At 44.3% G+C, this 16947-nt stretch overlaps 1 protein-coding gene across 1 annotated transcript in view; it reads right to left on the bottom strand.

Annotated features, from left to right (window-relative positions):
* ZSCAN4 (zinc finger and SCAN domain containing 4) overlaps positions 1 to 13312 on the bottom strand; it is a 28060-nt gene extending 14748 nt beyond the window's left edge. The window contains exons 1-3 of the mRNA XM_063700934.1: positions 13054 to 13312; positions 12906 to 12970; positions 4626 to 4772 (exon numbers count right to left, since the gene is read on the bottom strand). The gene's annotated coding sequence lies outside the window, so the exon portion shown is untranslated. The remainder of the gene's footprint in view (positions 1 to 4625; positions 4773 to 12905; positions 12971 to 13053) is intronic.
* Between the last annotated feature and the right edge of the window lie 3635 nt (positions 13313 to 16947).

Raw genomic sequence — 16947 nt, 5'->3', positions numbered from 1 at the left:
GGGTCCCAGACGCTGAACGGCCACAGCGCCTAGAGCCGCCCCCCGCCGCGCCCCAGCTCCTCGCCCGCCGCCAGCAGCGCCCTGGGGCTCTTGCTCTCCGAGTCCACCGAGCCCCGCAGCTGCGGCATCGCCGCGCCCGACCCCGACCCCCGACCCCTCACTTTCATCTGCCCAGGAATTTCTTTTCCCTCCCTCCCTTCCTCCCTCCCTCCCTCCCTCCCTCCCTTCCTCCCTTCCTCCCTTCCTCCCTTCCTCCCTTCCTTCCTTTCGCTTTTTCTTTTCTCTTCTTTTTCTTTTTTGACAGAGACTCTCTCTGTCGCCCAGGCTGTAGTGCAATGGCACGATCTCGGCTTACTGCAACCTCCGCCTCCCGGGTTCAAGCCATTCTCCTGCCTCAGCTCTCCTGAGTAGCTGGGACTACAGGTGCCTTCAGCTAGCCCGGCTAATTGTTTTTTGGTATTTTTAGTAGAGACGGGGTTTCACCATGTTGGTCAGGCTGGTCTCGAACTCTTGACGTCAGGTGATCCGCCCGCCTTGGCCTCCCACAGTGGTGGGATTACAGGCGTGAGCCACAGCGCCTGGGCTTCTCTAGTAATTTCAAAATCGTTTTATTACAATTCAATAAAATTTAAACAAATCAAAATTTAAAGCATGCAATGAAGAGGATTTGCTCAATAAAGATAAATTCAATTACCAATAGCTTTTTTTTTTTTTTTTTTTTTGAGACAGGTTGTCACTCTGTCACCCAGGCTGCAGTACAGTGGTGGGATCTGGGCTCACTGCAACCTTTGCCTCCCAGGCTCAAGAAATCCTCCCACCTCAGCCTCCCGAGTAGCTGAAAGTAGCTGGGATTACAGGCTCATGATACCACGCCCAGCTAATTTTTTTTTTTTTTTTTTTTTTTTTTTTTTTTTTTTTTTTTTTTTAGAGACATGGTTTTACCACGTTGTCCAGACTGGCCTCGAACTCCTAGGCTCAAGTGATCCTCCCGCCTCGGCCTCCCAAAGTGCTGGGATTACAGGCGTGAGCCACTCGCCCCCAGCCTATAGCATTTTCCTGACATAAAGGTCTACCATTATCTTAATGGTATAGAAAGGAAATGTGTGTGTATGTGTACATAAATGTAAATATTGGGACTTATTACCTAGTAATAAAATAGTATTAGTTGAAATAGAGAAGTGATTTTTTTTTGCCTCAGGTCTTAGCTTTAAATAACATGTGGGATTCAAAGTGAAGAATAACAATCCCGGGTGCGGTGGCTCACACCTGTAATCCCAGCACTGTGGGAGGCCGAGGCGGGCGGATCACTTGAGTTCAGGAGTTGGAGACAGCCTGGGAAACATGATGAAATCCAGTCTCTACAAAAAGTACAAAAATTAGCTGGAAGTGGTGGTATGTCCGTAGTTCCAGCTATTGGGGGTGGGGGGTGGGGGGCAGAAAAGGGGCTGAGGCAGGAGGATCTCCTGAACCCAGGAGGTTGAGGCTGCAGTGAGCTGAGATCGTGCCACTCTACTCCAGCCTGGGTGACAAATGACAGCCTGTTAAACAACAACAACAACAAAAAACCCAAAGTAAAGAATAATCTTAGGCTGCGTGTAGTGACTCACGCCTGTAATCTCAACACTTTGGGAGGCCAAGGCAGGTGGATCACTTGAGGTCAGTAGTTCAAGACCAGCCTGGCCAACATGGTGAAACCCATCTCTATTAAAAGTACGAAAATTAGCTGGGCGTGGTGGCTCAAGCCTGTAGTCCCAGTTTCATGGGAGGCTGAGGCAGGAGAATCACTTGAACCAGGAGGAGGAGGCTGCAGTGAGCTGAGATTGTGCCACTGCACTCCAGTCTGGGCAATAGAGTGAGACTCCCTCTCAAAAAACAAAAACAGACAAACAAAAAATCAAATCTCTCAGCAGTAAAAATATTTGTATATTTTTACAATCTTGGATAAGTAAGCCGTTAATATGTAAACACTGAAAAAAGGCAATTTTTAATAAAATGAAATATTAATGAAAAATAATTGCAAATTAAAATAATCTAAATAAGATATTTAAATACATAGAATGTAAAAGAGAAAGTTATCAATCACTTTACTATTGTTAATAGCCAGATAAAAGAAAAAAATACAACATATAAAAAGATATAATCCTGAGAAAAAAATAAAAACATAAAATGTTTGGCTCACATTCAAATGAAATTGAAATGACTTATTTTAATTGTAGCTTGTATTACTTTGCTCAAACTTTGTTATGGGTTAAATTCTTCTGGAAGAAATTTTATGTTTCTTTTATTTTCTATCATAAACTATAATTAAACATGATTTACAAATTTACAATTGGCAGTTCTTTTTTTCTTTTCCTTTTTTTTTTTTTTTTTTTTTTTTTTGAGATGGAGTCTCGCTCTGTCGCCCAGGCTGGAGTGCAGTGGCGCGATCTCGGCTCACTGCAAGCTCCGCCTCCCGGGTTCACGCCATTCTCCTGCCTCAGCCTCCCGCGTAGCTGGGACTACAGGCGCCCGCCACCACGCCCGGCTAATTTTTTGTATTTTTTAGTAGAGACGGGGTTTCACTGTGTTAGCCAGGATGGTCTCGATCTCCTGACCTCGTGATCCGCCCGCCTCGGCCTCCCAAAGTGCTGGGATTACAGGCGTGAGCCACCGCGCCCGGCCCTTTTTTTTTTTTGAGACAGAGTCTCGCTCTGTTGGCCAGGCTGGAGTGTAGTGGTGCAATCTCAGCTCACTGCAGCCTCTGCCTTCCAGGTTCAAGTGATTCCCCTGCCTCAGCCTCCTGAGTAGCTGGGACTACAGGCTTGCACCACCACATCCAGCTAATTTTTTTTATTTTTAGTAGAGACGGGTTTTATCATGTTGGCCAGGCTGGTCTTGAACTCCTGACCTCAGATTTTCTGCCCACCTCAGCCTCCCAAAGTGCTGGGGTTACAGGCGTGAGCCACCATGCCCAGCATGGTAGTTCTTTAAAGTAAGCTAAAACACTTAAAGATGTCAAAATTCTGAGTACAGAATATTCACAGACTTGTATTTATACAGGTCTACTTTTAACACTCACTTTTACCTCAATAGCATTTTTAAAGAATCTCTAATTTTTATTTCTGGCACATTTTATTTAGGCTTTATAAAAATAAAAAGTTTTCCTTTTTGTGATTATAGTTTAGTAGTTTTTATTACAGTAAACCACTTATGCCATTGAATAAATAGAGCAAATGGCAATACTTTTGGGAGGAGAAAACTCCCTGTTGATAAATCTATACATCAACCTGTGGAGACAGACGTGTTGGAGTTGAAAGCATTGATTCTACCAGTAACAATCATGTGTGATTTATGGTCACTGATTAGCACGTTACATGAAGGGAATATGGAGAAAGAATTTACTCAGCAGTAAGTCAAGCAGAGGTGAGTTAAGGGAGATCTTGCAAAATTTATGTAAATTAATGGAAATCTATCTGGAAGGATCCTCACCACTTGTAGACAGTGTTCCTTCCTTAGGTTGAGGATGTGGAAGAAGGAGGGGGATAGTGTGTCCCAGTGAGTATTCACCATAGACACATACGTTTATTCCAAATATTCATCAAAATATTTTAATATTAAGAGAAGTTATGAAATTACTGGTAAAATAAAAATATAGGGGATCAATGAATCAAAAGAGGAGAATAACTGGAAAACTTTTGGAAGAGAAATCTTAAAATGAATTTAAGTAACAAAATGTAGGTCAGTAGACATAGTGTGGGCATGAATAAAGTTTCTCTAAAGTCCAAACACTGTTGCTGTGGTTATCAATCACATCAATTCTTCAAAAATCGTAGTAACTAGTAATGAAGGCTCAATTTTATCCTGATCTGAAGGATTCTGTGTAGACAGAAGAGGAATCTACACTGGGGGCCAGGGGAGGTAAAAATGCCCTTCACTCACAGCCTCTGGTCAACACTTTTGTTTGCTAAAAATCCACTTAAACTAGGCAAGGAAGGGAGGAGGGAGGCAGAATAACAGAGGAGACAGGAACAGAGAAGCAATTCAGAAGCTTTGAGGATAGAGAAAAGTACTGTGAGTACATGAGAATGAGAATGTCAAGACACTTTTAGAAATATAATTATCTGTTTGCAGGGTGAGATACTTAGGGATTTTTAAGCTCCATGAATTTTTCATGGCTGAAACTCACAACCCTCCTCTACTCCCCCATATTTATCTGTAAGTAAAATTTGCATTATTATAAATTGGATAATTGAGACTCATTTAAACGGTAGAAAAATGTTCAGAGTCTTCTGCTGATGACAGAATGTGGAGACATTACAGATTCCAGTTTGCACAACCTGCTGTTTCACAGAAGAAATGCACATATCAGCACCTGTCTCACAGACACCAGGTATCTGCACAGTACCAAGAGCTCACCATTGTCATCTAACTGTTCTTAACATGTCTGTAGCATCAAGCCTTTATCTGTGGCATATAGACAGGATGCGATGTGTGTCTAGTTTTCTCAGCAAATGACCTTCCTGCTATATAAACTCTTTTGTGTTCCAAACCCAGAAATGTTTTACAGAGAACAATTAATACTGAATTTTCTGAGATAGTTACCATCTAAGGACCTGAAACTTACTTGAAAAGCATGAATTACTCACTTGGCATCTGGTGTCAGAATGGTGGAGTGACGGCATCTGTACAGGTGTGGAAAGGACATCTGAACCTGAGATAAAGATTTGGAACTCCCTGATCTCACCTTTTTGCTGGGAAGTGGTTATCACTTCACCTGTAATTGCAGCGACCATCTGTAAGGAGAATGGAGGTTATTTGCGAAGAACATTTGAGTATTGTGTATATTACTGAAACTATTAATGGTGAATCATAAAGATATCTAATAGGCATGACAGAAGTAGCTGAGGAGCACACTATGTAGGAAAAAATGAAAAAGTAAAAATAAAATTGATCTGTAGGGTAGGTAAGCAGAGGACAGCAAGATCTAAGGAGAAAGAGAATGAAGGTGAGAATATGGCTCTGCTGGATTCCTGGCCGCTTTGAAGGTTTTGGTAGCAGAATATAGAGCTGTGTGTGAGTTTTTTAATTATCCCATAGAACAAAGGTAACTTGAAGGTAGAGACAGTGAATGAATTAGACAGAATTTCTGGAGAGGTAAAAATGAATAGGAAATTGGTATGTCATATTTCTTCAGTGTTTCAAAAACTATTTATTGAGACCAGGTGCAGCGGCTCCCACTTGCAATACCAGCACTTTGGGAGGCAGAAGCAGGAGGATCCTTTGAGCCCAAGAGTTTTGAGAGTTCAAGGCTGCTGTTAGCTGTGATCATGCCACTGAACTCCAGCCTGGACAACATAGCAAGGCTCTGCCCCTCAAAACAAATTATTGCATATTTTTTGTGGGTCAGGTCGTTTTTTCATTATATGGGGTATATCAACACACAAAATTAAAAAGAAAATTGCCTACATGGAACTTAGACTTAGTTGATAGAAACAGACAGTAAGCAGTAAGCAAAGCACCCATGTTATTAGGCTGATAGTGTATTAGAAAATGAGGGGTCCTATAGAGCAGGATACAGCTGAGAAGTAAAGTTGGTAAGGATGGGGTGAAACAGTAAATTAGGTGTTCATAGGAGGACTTACAGTGAAAATGACATTTAAGATATATTTTAAGGGGGCGAGGAACTTAGCTTTCTTTCTTCTTTACAGATTATATATTTCTTGTCTCACCTAATTGCACGAGATAGGACTTTCAATATAATTGACTATATGTGCAGACAGTGACCATCCTTCTTTGGTTTCTGGTCTCGAAAATATTTTAATAATGGACCATGAGTTATTGTATTTACTCTAGGATTTTGCAGATATTCTTTATAAGACTAAGGAAGAGTATTTTTGAGAGCAATTTGGGAATATATTACTTCTTTTTTTTTTTTTTTTTTTTTTTTTGAGACACAGTCTCACTCTGCTGCCCAGGCTGGAGTGCAATGGCATGATATTGGTACACTGCAACCTCTGTCTTCTGGGTTCAAGTGATTCTCCTGCCTCAGCCTCCCAAGTAGCTGGGATTACAGGCATGTGCCACCATGCCTAGCTAATTTTTGCCTTTTTAGTAGGGACGGGGTTTCGCCATGTTGGCCAAGCTAGTCTTGAACTCCTGATCTCAGGTGATCTACCTGCCTCGGCCTCCCAAAGTGCTGGGATTACAGGCCTGAGCTACTGCACCCGGCCAGAAGTATATTACTTCTTGAGCCGTGAATATTTTTGGTGTGTATTATTATTTTCCTTAAACAAATTTAGTGCAGTATAATACAAATAGGATGATCCCCAATTTCCAGTGTATAATTTGATGAGTGCTGACAAATATAAACAGCATGTAACCACTACCACAATCCTGATAGAGAAGGTTCTCATCACCCTATGTACTCTTCTGCCCTTTGCAGTCAGCCCCTTCCTCCTAGGCCCAGATCTGAGGATCACTCATTTGCATTTTGCCACTTGAGTTTTACCATTTCTAGATTTTTATCTGAAAGAAATTTTACTCTGTATAGACTTCTGAGTTTGGTTCCTTCACTTATGCTTTTGAGATTCAGATTAATGTTTTTTTCCCTTGTGTCAGTAGTTCATTCCTTGACATTTATGAGAAATATTCTGTTTATAAATGTAACACAATTACCCATTCAGATGTGCATAGACATTTGTTTTTGTTTTCCAGTCTTTAGCTTTGAAGAAAATTGTTGATAACACGCAAAATCAGTTGGTTTTCTATATCCATGGGTTCTGCATCTATAGATTCAACCCACTGCAAATTGAATATTTGGAAGAAAAATTGCATCTGTACTGAACATGCACAGACCTTTTTTGGGTCATTACTCCCTAAACAATACAACTATTGTGTAGCAGCTATTTAAACAGCATTTACACTGTATTAGGTGACAATGTATAGCAACTATTTAAACAGAATTTGCATTGTATTAGGTATTATAAGTAATTTAAATTATAATTTAAATTATGTGGGAGGATATACACAGGTTATATGCAAATACCACATCATATTATATAAGAGACTAGAACATCTTCAGGTTTTGGTATCCTTGGGGGTCCTGGAATCAGTCCCCCATGGATACTGAGGAATGATTATACAAGTATTTCTATGGACACGTTTCCATCTCTTGAGGTTATACTTAGGAATGAGATTAATTTATCAAATGATAAGTGGACAACTAACTTTAATAACGGCTACAGTGTTTTCCAAATTTATTTATTTTGCATTTCCACCAGCAATGTATGAGAGCTCCAGTTTATTTCATATCTTCAACAGCTAGGTGTGATCATTCGGTTAATGTTACTCATCAAAATGAGTATGTAGTGGTATCTCATTGTGGTTTTCATTTGTAGTTCCTTAAATAGTAATAATTCTGAACTTATTTTGATGCATTTATATACCATTCATATACCATCTTTAGTGAAAAATGTGTTCAAATGTTTTGCCTTTTTTTTTTTTTTTTTTTTTTTGACATGGAGTCTAGCTCTGTCGCAGACAGACGGAGGGTAGACAGAGTTTCACTCTTGTTGCCCAGGCTGGAGTACAGTGGCGCGATCTCAGCCGACTGCAACCTCTGCCTCCCGGGTTCAAGCAATTCTCCTGCCTCAGCCTCTTGAGTAGCTGGGATTACAGGTGCCTGCCACCACTCCTGTACACTCCCGGATAATTTTTGTATTTTTACTAGAGACGAGGTTTCACCATGTTGGCCAGGCTGATGTTGAACTCCTGTCCTCAAGTGATCCGCCTTCCTCAGCCCCCCAAAGCGTTGGAATTACAGCTATGATATCTCACCCTGTTGCCCAGGCTGGAGTGCAGTGATTTGATCATAGCTCACTGAAGCTTCGACCTCCCTGGAATCAGTGATCCTTCCATCTCAGCCTCCCAAGTAGCTGGGGCCACAGGCACACACCACCATGCCCAGCTTATTAGCTAATTTTTGTAGAAACAGTGTTTTGCCATGTTGCCCAGGCTGGTCTTGAACTTTTGCCTATTTTTAAATTGTGTTGTTTATGCTATTTGTAGGGATGTTTTACGTATTCTGAATACTCATCATTTATTAGATAGAGGTTTCACAAATATTTTTCCCAGGCTGTAGTTGGCCCTTCCTTTTTTTTACAGGGGGTATATGGGTGAAGTCAACTTGCCAGTCCTGTTCTGGGAAATGGCCTCATGCCTGACGAGTGGAGAAAGGAGGCGGTTTAAGAGCCCCTTCAGGGGAAGTCTGACCACAAACTGGGCAGACTGGTTAAACATTCAAGGTTGGTTGTCATGGTTGTGGAGTGTGTGTAAGTTTTTAAAAACTGGGGTATGTGGTAATAACCAGCATGGAAGTGGTTGTGGATGTGGGAGGGAACAGAGAGTTCTTGAGATTTGGGCAAGATGAGTTTGTGTCAAGATAACATCAGCCTTCCCTTTGGGTAACCCCAGTGTTAGTTTGACTTGTTCCTCCTGGGTGTATGAGGGATGTCTGCTGGGAAAATGGACAACAGTGATGGGATGTTGTGGGCCACCTGCCAGGCTGCTGAGTCTGCCATAATGTTTCCCTTGGTTATGGCATCTGTAGCTCTCTGGTGTCCATTGCAATGGATAATGGTGGCCTCTAATGGTAGTTTAGCTACCTCCAGCAACCTGTGTATCAGTTTGCCATTTACTATGCAGGTCCCTTTGGTACTAAGAAAACCTCTTTCCTGTGAGATTAAGGCTTGGGAGTGTAGAATGTGGTATGCATACTTACAGTTAGTGTAAATATTGACCCTTTTTCCTATTGCTAGGGTGAGGGCCCTAGTTAGGTCGACTAATTCTGCCTGTTAGGAGGTGGTAGGGGATGCGACAGTATTGGACTCTAGGAGCTTGTGTTTGGCAACGATGGTGTAGCCTGCTGCAAGACATGGCTCTTTAAAAGAGCTCCCATTAATGAACCATGTAGGTGTCCCCTGTAAGGGGGTCTCTGATATGTGTCGGAAAGGGAAGGAAAGGGAATCTAAAAAGTCCAAGCAGGAGTGAGAGAGTTCAGAGTCAAAGGTCCTTATAGGGAAGAGGGTGGCTGGGTTGAGAACTTTACATGTTTGGTAGGTGATTAGAAGGTTGTTTATGTAGGAGGTGTGTGTTTGTTGTAAGTAAGATAGCAGGAGGGAAAGAAGGGAGCAATGACTCATGAGTTCCTGTAGGTTATGAGAAGGTGCAATGGTAATGTATTGATAGAGGGTGAGTTTTTGAGCTTCTGAGGCCAGCAGCATAGACACACATAAGATCCTTAAACAGGGTGGCCAACCTTAGATGACTGAGTTCAGTTGTTTTGAGAGATATACAATGGCTTGTGGGGTACCGCTGAATGTTTGACAGAGTAGCCCAAGAACAAGGCCTTGGTTAGAATGAACATACAGAGTAAAGGGCTTGTTGGGGTTGGGTAGTCCCAGTGCTGGCGACATTGAAAGGGCATTTTTCAGTTTTTTGAACTGGGAGTCAATGGTACAGACTGGATCCAGGTGTTCTAGGATGGGCCCACGTGATGTGGTGTACAGCAGCTTGGTTAGCAAGTTGGGAATCCATAGCCAGAAGTATCCCACAAGGCTCAAGAAGGAAAGGAGGTTCTTTGTATGAGGAAGGGGCATATCCCGGATTAGCTTCTTCCATTGGGTTGGTATGGCCTGAATATTAGGGATTAGGATAAGTCCAAGGTAGGTAACCTGGGGTTGGGTTACTTGAGCCTTTGTGAGTGAGACCTAATATCCCCAAGAATGGAGAAAGTTTAGAAGCTGAATGATGTGTTGGATGGATAGATAGGTTAAGGGAGGGGCTACAGAGAAGGGTGTTATTGATGTATTGGAGGAGGGTGCTAGGAGCAAGGGGAAGTTTAGCCAGGTCCCTGGTGAGGGCCTGTCCAAATAAGCAGGGGCTATTCCAGCCCCCCTGTGGGAATATAGTCCATGTTAGCTGTGTGGATGTGTGAGTATCAGGATCTGTCCAGGTGAAAGCAAAAAGGCTTTGGGAGGCTGGATCCAAGGGGATGGTGAAAAAAGGTGTCCTTCAAGTCCAATACAGATAAATGAGTGGTGGAGGTGGCGGGATATGGGAAAGTAAAGTGTAGGGGTTGGGGGCCACCAGATGGATGGGCACCACTGCCTGGTTAATAAATAAAAAATCCAGGTAGTTGGACCCATCAGTTTTCCAGATGGCCAGGATAGGGGTGTTGTGGAGAGATTTAACAGGCTTGAGAATTTGGGCTTGCAGGAATTTCCAACGAATGAGTTTGAGGTCTCTGAGGCCAGCTGGGCTAAGGAGGTACTGGGCTGACAAAGGAATGTAGAAGGGTTTTGAAAGGTTATTTTGTCTGGGGTGTGGTGTGCTGCTATTGTTGGCTTGGAAACATCGCAAACCTTGGGGTTGACAGAGGCTAGCAAATTGGATAAGGAAGATGAGGGAGAGGAGAGGGAAGTGTCCAGTTGACAGAGTAAAATAAAAGGGGTAGAATGGCAGGGGGTAAATTCTATGGAAAACTGGAATTGATTAATATATTCAGTCCCAAAATAGGGGTGGGGACATTGAGGGATGACCGGGAATGAGTGGGTGAAGCAAGTGTTGACTAGGTTACATAATAGGGGGCCAGTCTGTTTATGTTTAGAGGGTATTCCATCAACTCCTAAAATAGTGATGGAAGAACTGAGGAGAGGTCCAGAATATTCTGGTAGAACTGAGTATGTTGCCCAGTATCCAATAGGAAAGACATGAGCTTACCAGAGACTGACAGTGTTACCCTGGGTTCTAAGGTGGTGATGGTGGTGGGTGATCCTATCAGTCTTCAGTGGCCAGGCCAAGAATGCTTGCCAGACTGGGATCTGGAATGGGGGACCTGTTTGAGTTAGAGGTGGTCAAGCAGGATGAAGCGTCTTGCTGAGCACAGTCTGACTTCCAGTGTCCCTTGATACCACAGATGGGGCAAGGTTTTGAGGGCAGCCTGGGATTAGGGCAGGCTTTTGCCCAATGACCCTGTTGGCTGCACTTAAAACAGGCTCCTGGTGAGGGCTGTCCTGAGGTTGAGGATTTTTGTATGCATTGGGAACCCTGTTGTATGGCATCTGCCAGTACCTGGTATTTAGCCTAGTACCTTTTGAACTTTTGGGTTTTCGGTTCTTCCTCCCTATTGTTAAAGACTTTGAAGGCCACTTTGATTAAGTCTCTGGAGATTTTGAGGGCCATCTTTCCAGTCTTTGGAGTTTTTTTCTGAATATCAGGGGTTGACTGGGAAATGAAATGTAAGTGGAGATAGATTCTGCCCTTGTTGGCCTGAGGGCTTTAGGTGGTGTATTTAATCATGGCTTCTGAAAAGTGAGAAAGAAAAAGAGCAGGATTTTCTTTCCTTTTTTTTTTTTTTTTTCTTTGAGATGGAGTCTCGCTCTGTCACCCAGGCTGGATTGCAGTGGAGTGATCTCAGCTCACTGCAACCTCCACCTACCAGGTTCAAATGATTCTCCTGCCTCAGCCTCCTGAGTGGCTGGGATTACAGAGGCGCACCACCATGCCTGGCTAATTTTTTAGTAGAGGCAGGGTTTCACCGTGTTGATCAGGCTGGTTAAGAGCAGGATTTTCATCAAGGCCTTGAATAATTTCCTTTATCTTTTCATAGTTGACTACCTTAAGAGTGGCTTTATTCATGCCTGCCAGGAGGCATGTTATCTTATGATCTTGCCTTTACCTGTCTGGGGAAGTTGGCTGATAATCCCACTGGGATCAGTTCTGGGGACAACCAAGGCCCCAACTGGGTTATGAGCTGCATCTTGGTGGTGGAGAGCATCAGTGTGAGCCTGAGCAGCTGTCCAGACATGTCCCCTGTCCTCAGGGGTAAGAGGGGAGGAGAGGATGACATAAAGGTCATACCAGATTAGGTCATAAGATTGAGTGATGTACAAAAATCTCTTACAGGAGGAGGCAGGGTCTGTGGAAAAAGAGCTGAGTCTCTTTTCAATTTGGAAGAGGTCAGCTAGGGAAAAGGGAACATGGACTCAGACTATGCCTTCAGCCCCTGCCATCTCCCACAAGGGAAGGACTCTGAAAGGGTTTTGGATGTGGGCATGGCCTTCAGCGGGAGGGTGTTAGGCACAGGACTGTGTATGCAGTGGAGAAAGAAGGGAGGATGGAGGATGATGGTAAGGGAGTGGAGGAGCCAGAGGGGGAGATGGAGCCAAAGGAGAAGGAGGAGGATATGGTGGTGAGGAGGGGTTCAAGGGCAGAGGTTCATCGACTGGGTCAAAATCAGAGGAGGAAGGCTTGTCCGAAAGAGGAGGTGTTTTCGTGGGTCTTTTGTTGAAGAGGAGGATTTGAAAGGGTGAACAGGATTGACAGAGAGAGGACCACAAACAGAGATAAACAAAGGCCTGAATATAGGGCACCCCGGACCATTTACCATTGCACTGGAGAAAGCTTTTTAGATCACGTTGAATTTGGAAGTTCAATGTCCTGTTTTCTGGCCATCAACTATCGTTGTCCAGCTTATATTGGGGCCAAGCCACATTACAAAGGAAAATAAGGCGTTTGGTTTTAATGGAGTCCACCAAGCCCAGGGTTTTGAGGTTCTGGATGAGTATCTGAGAGGGGTGTCTTGAGGGGGTTTTTAGGAGCCCTGCCCCATACTGGTGGCCAGGAGGGTGAGATAGGTGTGTGGGGTGGTGAGAATCCTGATTCCAATCATGAGGAGGGATGGAGAAGAGCTGGGGCATCCCTGAAGCTTTTCACAGTCCCTTGGGGGTTGGAGCAGTGAGCATTCTGAGGACATCCCCTGAGAAGGCAGGTCAGGGTTACCCAGTGGTGACTGGGGAGTTCTCTCACCTGGCACTGGGCTTTTCTGGAAATATGAGAGGAATCCAGAGGGGAAAAGGGGAACTCACCCAGAAATCGGAGACTGGTGTTGGATATGATGTCCAGTAATTGGAGTGATCCTTGCTGGAGCCTCCTAGTGGAAGAAGGAGAGAAAAGGGAAAGTGGTAGGAAGACGGGGCTGGGAGTGAAGGGTCTAATTAGGATCTGGGAATTCACCTGGGATGAGCTGCCGCTGCTCACTGCTTCCCAGGTTGCAAAAAGGGATTCCTCCAAGTGAACCCAAGCCTCGTCCCGGGTTTCAGAACTGAGAGCAAGGAAGGGAGAAGGAACGGAATGGAGATGGCTCTACGGCAACACAGGTTTATTGAACAAAGGCCTGTAGATGGGGACACCAGCTAGCGCTGGAGTCCACCCCTGCTTACAGATTGGGGTAATTATAGGTCTAGGCGGGAGAGGTCTGGGCTTGTTGCAGACTGGGGTGGGGCGTTGTGGTTAGCTGCTGATAAGGGAGGGATTTCCTGCAGTCAGGTGGTTAGGCTTGGGACTTGTCTGGCAGGATGTTTCTCACAGCCAAAGACCTAGTGGAATTTTCCACTCTGTCCGGGGTTTATGAAATGGCAGGGGTTTACAAAATGGCACCGTTTGGGCTAACATTATCTTTATTTATTTATTTATTGAGATGGAGTCTCACTCTGTCCCCCTGGCTGGAGTACAGTGGTGTGATCTTAGCTCACTGCAACCTCCACCTCCCAGGTTCAAGTGATTCTCCCATCTCAGCCTCATAGGCAGCTGGAATTACAGGTGTCTGCCACCATGCCTGGCTAATTTTTGTATTTTTAGTAGAGACAGGGTTTCACCATGTTGGCCAGGCTGGGCTTAAGTGATCCACTCGCCTCTGCCTCTCAAAGTGGTGGGATTACAGGTGTGAGCCCCTGAGGCTGGTGGAAATTCATGTTAAAACTTAATTTCTAATGCAATGGTATTATGAGATTAAGAGATGGGGCCTTTAGAAGGTGATTAGGTTGTTATGACAGCTCTTCCCTTAAGAGTATGATTAAGGCCTTTATAAAAAAGAGACTTTGGCTGGGCATCGTGGCTCATGCTTGTAATCCCAGCACTTTGGGAGGCCGAGGGGGGCAGATCACCTGAGGCCAGGAGTTCGAGACCAGCCTGGCCAACATAGCAAAACCTTGTCTCTACTAAAAGTACAAAAATTAGCCAGGGGTGGTGGCAGGCGCCTGTAATCCCAATTACTCAGGAGGCTGAGGCAGGAGAATCGCTTGAACCCAGGAGGCAGAGGTTGCAGTGAGTGGAGATCGCACCACTGCATTCCAGCCTGGGCAACAAGAGCAAGGCTCCATCTCAAAAAAAAAAAAAAAAAAAAAAGAGGCTTCATCCTCATTAGTATAGTGGTGAGTAACCTAACCCTTCTGAGTAGCTGGGATTACAGGTGCCCGCCACCACACCCAGCTAATTTTTGTATTTTTGGTAGAGAGCGGGTTTCACCATGCTGGTCAGTCTGGTCTCGAACTCCTGACCTCAGGTGATCCACCCACCTCGGCCTCCCAAAGTGCTGGGATTACAGGCGTGAACCACCACACCCGGCCGAAAATTACACATTCTGATGTAGAAATATACAGAACAGTGAACTATACACACTGTGGAAATATACAGAACAGTGAAAAATTTTTAAGAATTTATTTTGAAGTACAGATATGCAGGATGTTGCAAATGTAGTTGTGGGATCAGGAGCAAGAGCGAAGTTGGAGGTGCCACACACTTTCAAACAACCAGATCTCATGAGAACTCACTATCGTGAGGACAGCACCAAAAGGGTGGTGCTAAACCATTCAGGGGAAACCACCCTCATGAGCCAATCACCTCCTGCCAGGCCCCACCTCCAACATTGGAGATTACATTTCAACATGAGGTTTAGGCAGGACAGATATCCAAACCATATCAATAGTGCAGAGTACCTTTCACCTACTTTCCCCAATAGTAACATCTTATATAACCTTAGTACATTACCAAAACCAGGAATGCGACATTGGTTCAATCCTCAGACCTCTTTCAGAGCTCACCATTTTATACACTCGTTGTGTGTGTGTGTAGTTCTATGCATTTTTTTTTTTTTTTTTTGAGACAGAGTCTCACTCTGTCACCCAGGCTGGAGTGCCATGGGGTGATCTTGGCTCACTGCAACCTGCATTTCCTGGGTTGAAGCGATTCTCCTGCCTCAGCCTCCTGAGTAGCTGGGACTACAAGTGCGCGCCACCATGCCTGGCTAATTTTTTTTTTGAGACAGAGTGTCGCTCTGTCACCCAGGCTGGAGTGCAGTGGCATGATCTCAGCTTACTGCAAGCTCTGCCTCCTGGGTTCACACCATTCTCCTGCCTCAGCCTCCTGAGTAGCTGGGACTACAGGCGCCCGCCACCATACCCGGCTAATTTTTTGTATTTTTAGTAGAGATGGGGTTTCACCGTGTTAGCCAGGATGGTCTTGATCTACTGGCCTCGTGATCCACCCGCCTCAGCCTCCCAAAGTGCTGGGATTACAGGCGTGAGCCACTGGGCCCGGCCATGCCCAGCTAATTTTTGTATATTTAGTAGAGACGGGGTTTCGCTGTGTTAACCAGGCTGGTCTCAAACTCCTGACCTCGTGATCTGCCAGCCTTGGCCTCCCAAAGTGCTGGGATTACAGGCATAAGCCACCACTTCTGGCCAGTTCTATGCAATTTTATCACGTGTGGAGATACATGTAATCACCATCACAATCAAAATACAGAACTTTTTTTGGCAGGATAACAAAAGGTTATATTTGGCCCCAAAATGCACATAGTGCAAGTCAAATTAAGAGAAGTCTGAGATTAAGGACTCAATAACTTCAGAAGCGAGGGGTATTTCGGGAAATACAACCAATAAGTTCTCAGGGGCTAAAGTCTTGGACTTGGTATTTGGTATGAATTATTGCCAGTGAACATTTTGGTCAGACATAATAGTGGGTCATCTTGAATAACTGGAGTTGGCATTTTTAAGAGAAGTCCAGGAGAACAAGTTTAGGTTTGAGATGTGACCAGCCAAATAGATTGATGTGTGGAGAGTGTGTGGAGAGTGCCATGGTAAGGCTTACAGTCAGCTGAATAAGCTGTGACATGGTGAGGCAGTTGAAGGGGAGCCTACGGCGCACACACACACAGGTGTACGAAACTGCCAATGAGGTAGGGGGAGCCTGCGTTCCTTAGTGGAGGATGCTGTTAGACAAATTCAGTTTTGGTCTTTGCTGGCCTGTTATTGACACAGTGTGGTTGTGGGTCTTGGAGCCATGATTTCTCTTTCCTGAGTGAGATCATTATGGGCATTTGTAATTAAGTATCCTTTATAACCAAGAATATTTGGCAAAACTCCTGCCTTAGGCCACTCAACGTTAGCAGGGTGCCAGATGGCTCTGGCAGGAAGCCAAAGGGGCATGCATTCATGAGGATCATAACTCACAATCCACCCTCAGTCTGTCTTTCTTTCCAGTCAGGATGGGGACTGAAAAGTGATAGCAGAAAGAGGAAGAACAGGAGGAATGCCTAGTTCAATATGATCTTTGTAAGCTCTGTTATGTGAAGTGTCACCACAGAGGGCAATGAAATCTAATGGAGATGTTTTCAGTGCATTTTGGCAGGGAATAGAGCTGGGAATTTAGTATAATAAGGTCTAATGGCAGGAAAAAGATCCATCTATAAGACCATACGCTATTTCATAATTTCTATTAAGTTTTAAGTAAGCCATTGTGGCATTCTATAAAACCAGCAGCCTGGGACTGATTGGAATGTCGCAAGTTCTCTCGAATGCTTTGTCTAAAATGAGAGCTTTGTTCACCGCTGTTGTCGGGAACTCCAAAGGGAATAGGAGCGTTTTGTGTGCTGTATAGTAGCTTCAGCAGTGCCATGTCTAGTGGGGTAGACAAGTAAGATGTCGGCGGTAGGCATCAACCACAGTCAAAGCATAACAAGTGGCACTGGTAGACACAGGCAGTGGCCTGGTAAAATCTACCTGCCACATGACTAAAAGTGGGATCCAGAATAGCACACCTCAGTTGTCTTGCCAATGACAGGTATTCCCA

The sequence above is a fragment of the Gorilla gorilla genome, chromosome 20 (genome assembly GCF_029281585.2).
Source record: "Gorilla gorilla gorilla isolate KB3781 chromosome 20, NHGRI_mGorGor1-v2.1_pri, whole genome shotgun sequence".
In the NCBI taxonomy this organism is placed as follows: domain Eukaryota; kingdom Metazoa; phylum Chordata; class Mammalia; order Primates; family Hominidae; genus Gorilla; species Gorilla gorilla.
The sequence above is the reverse complement of the archived record's forward strand: the minus strand, read 5'-3'. Positions and strand labels throughout refer to the sequence as shown.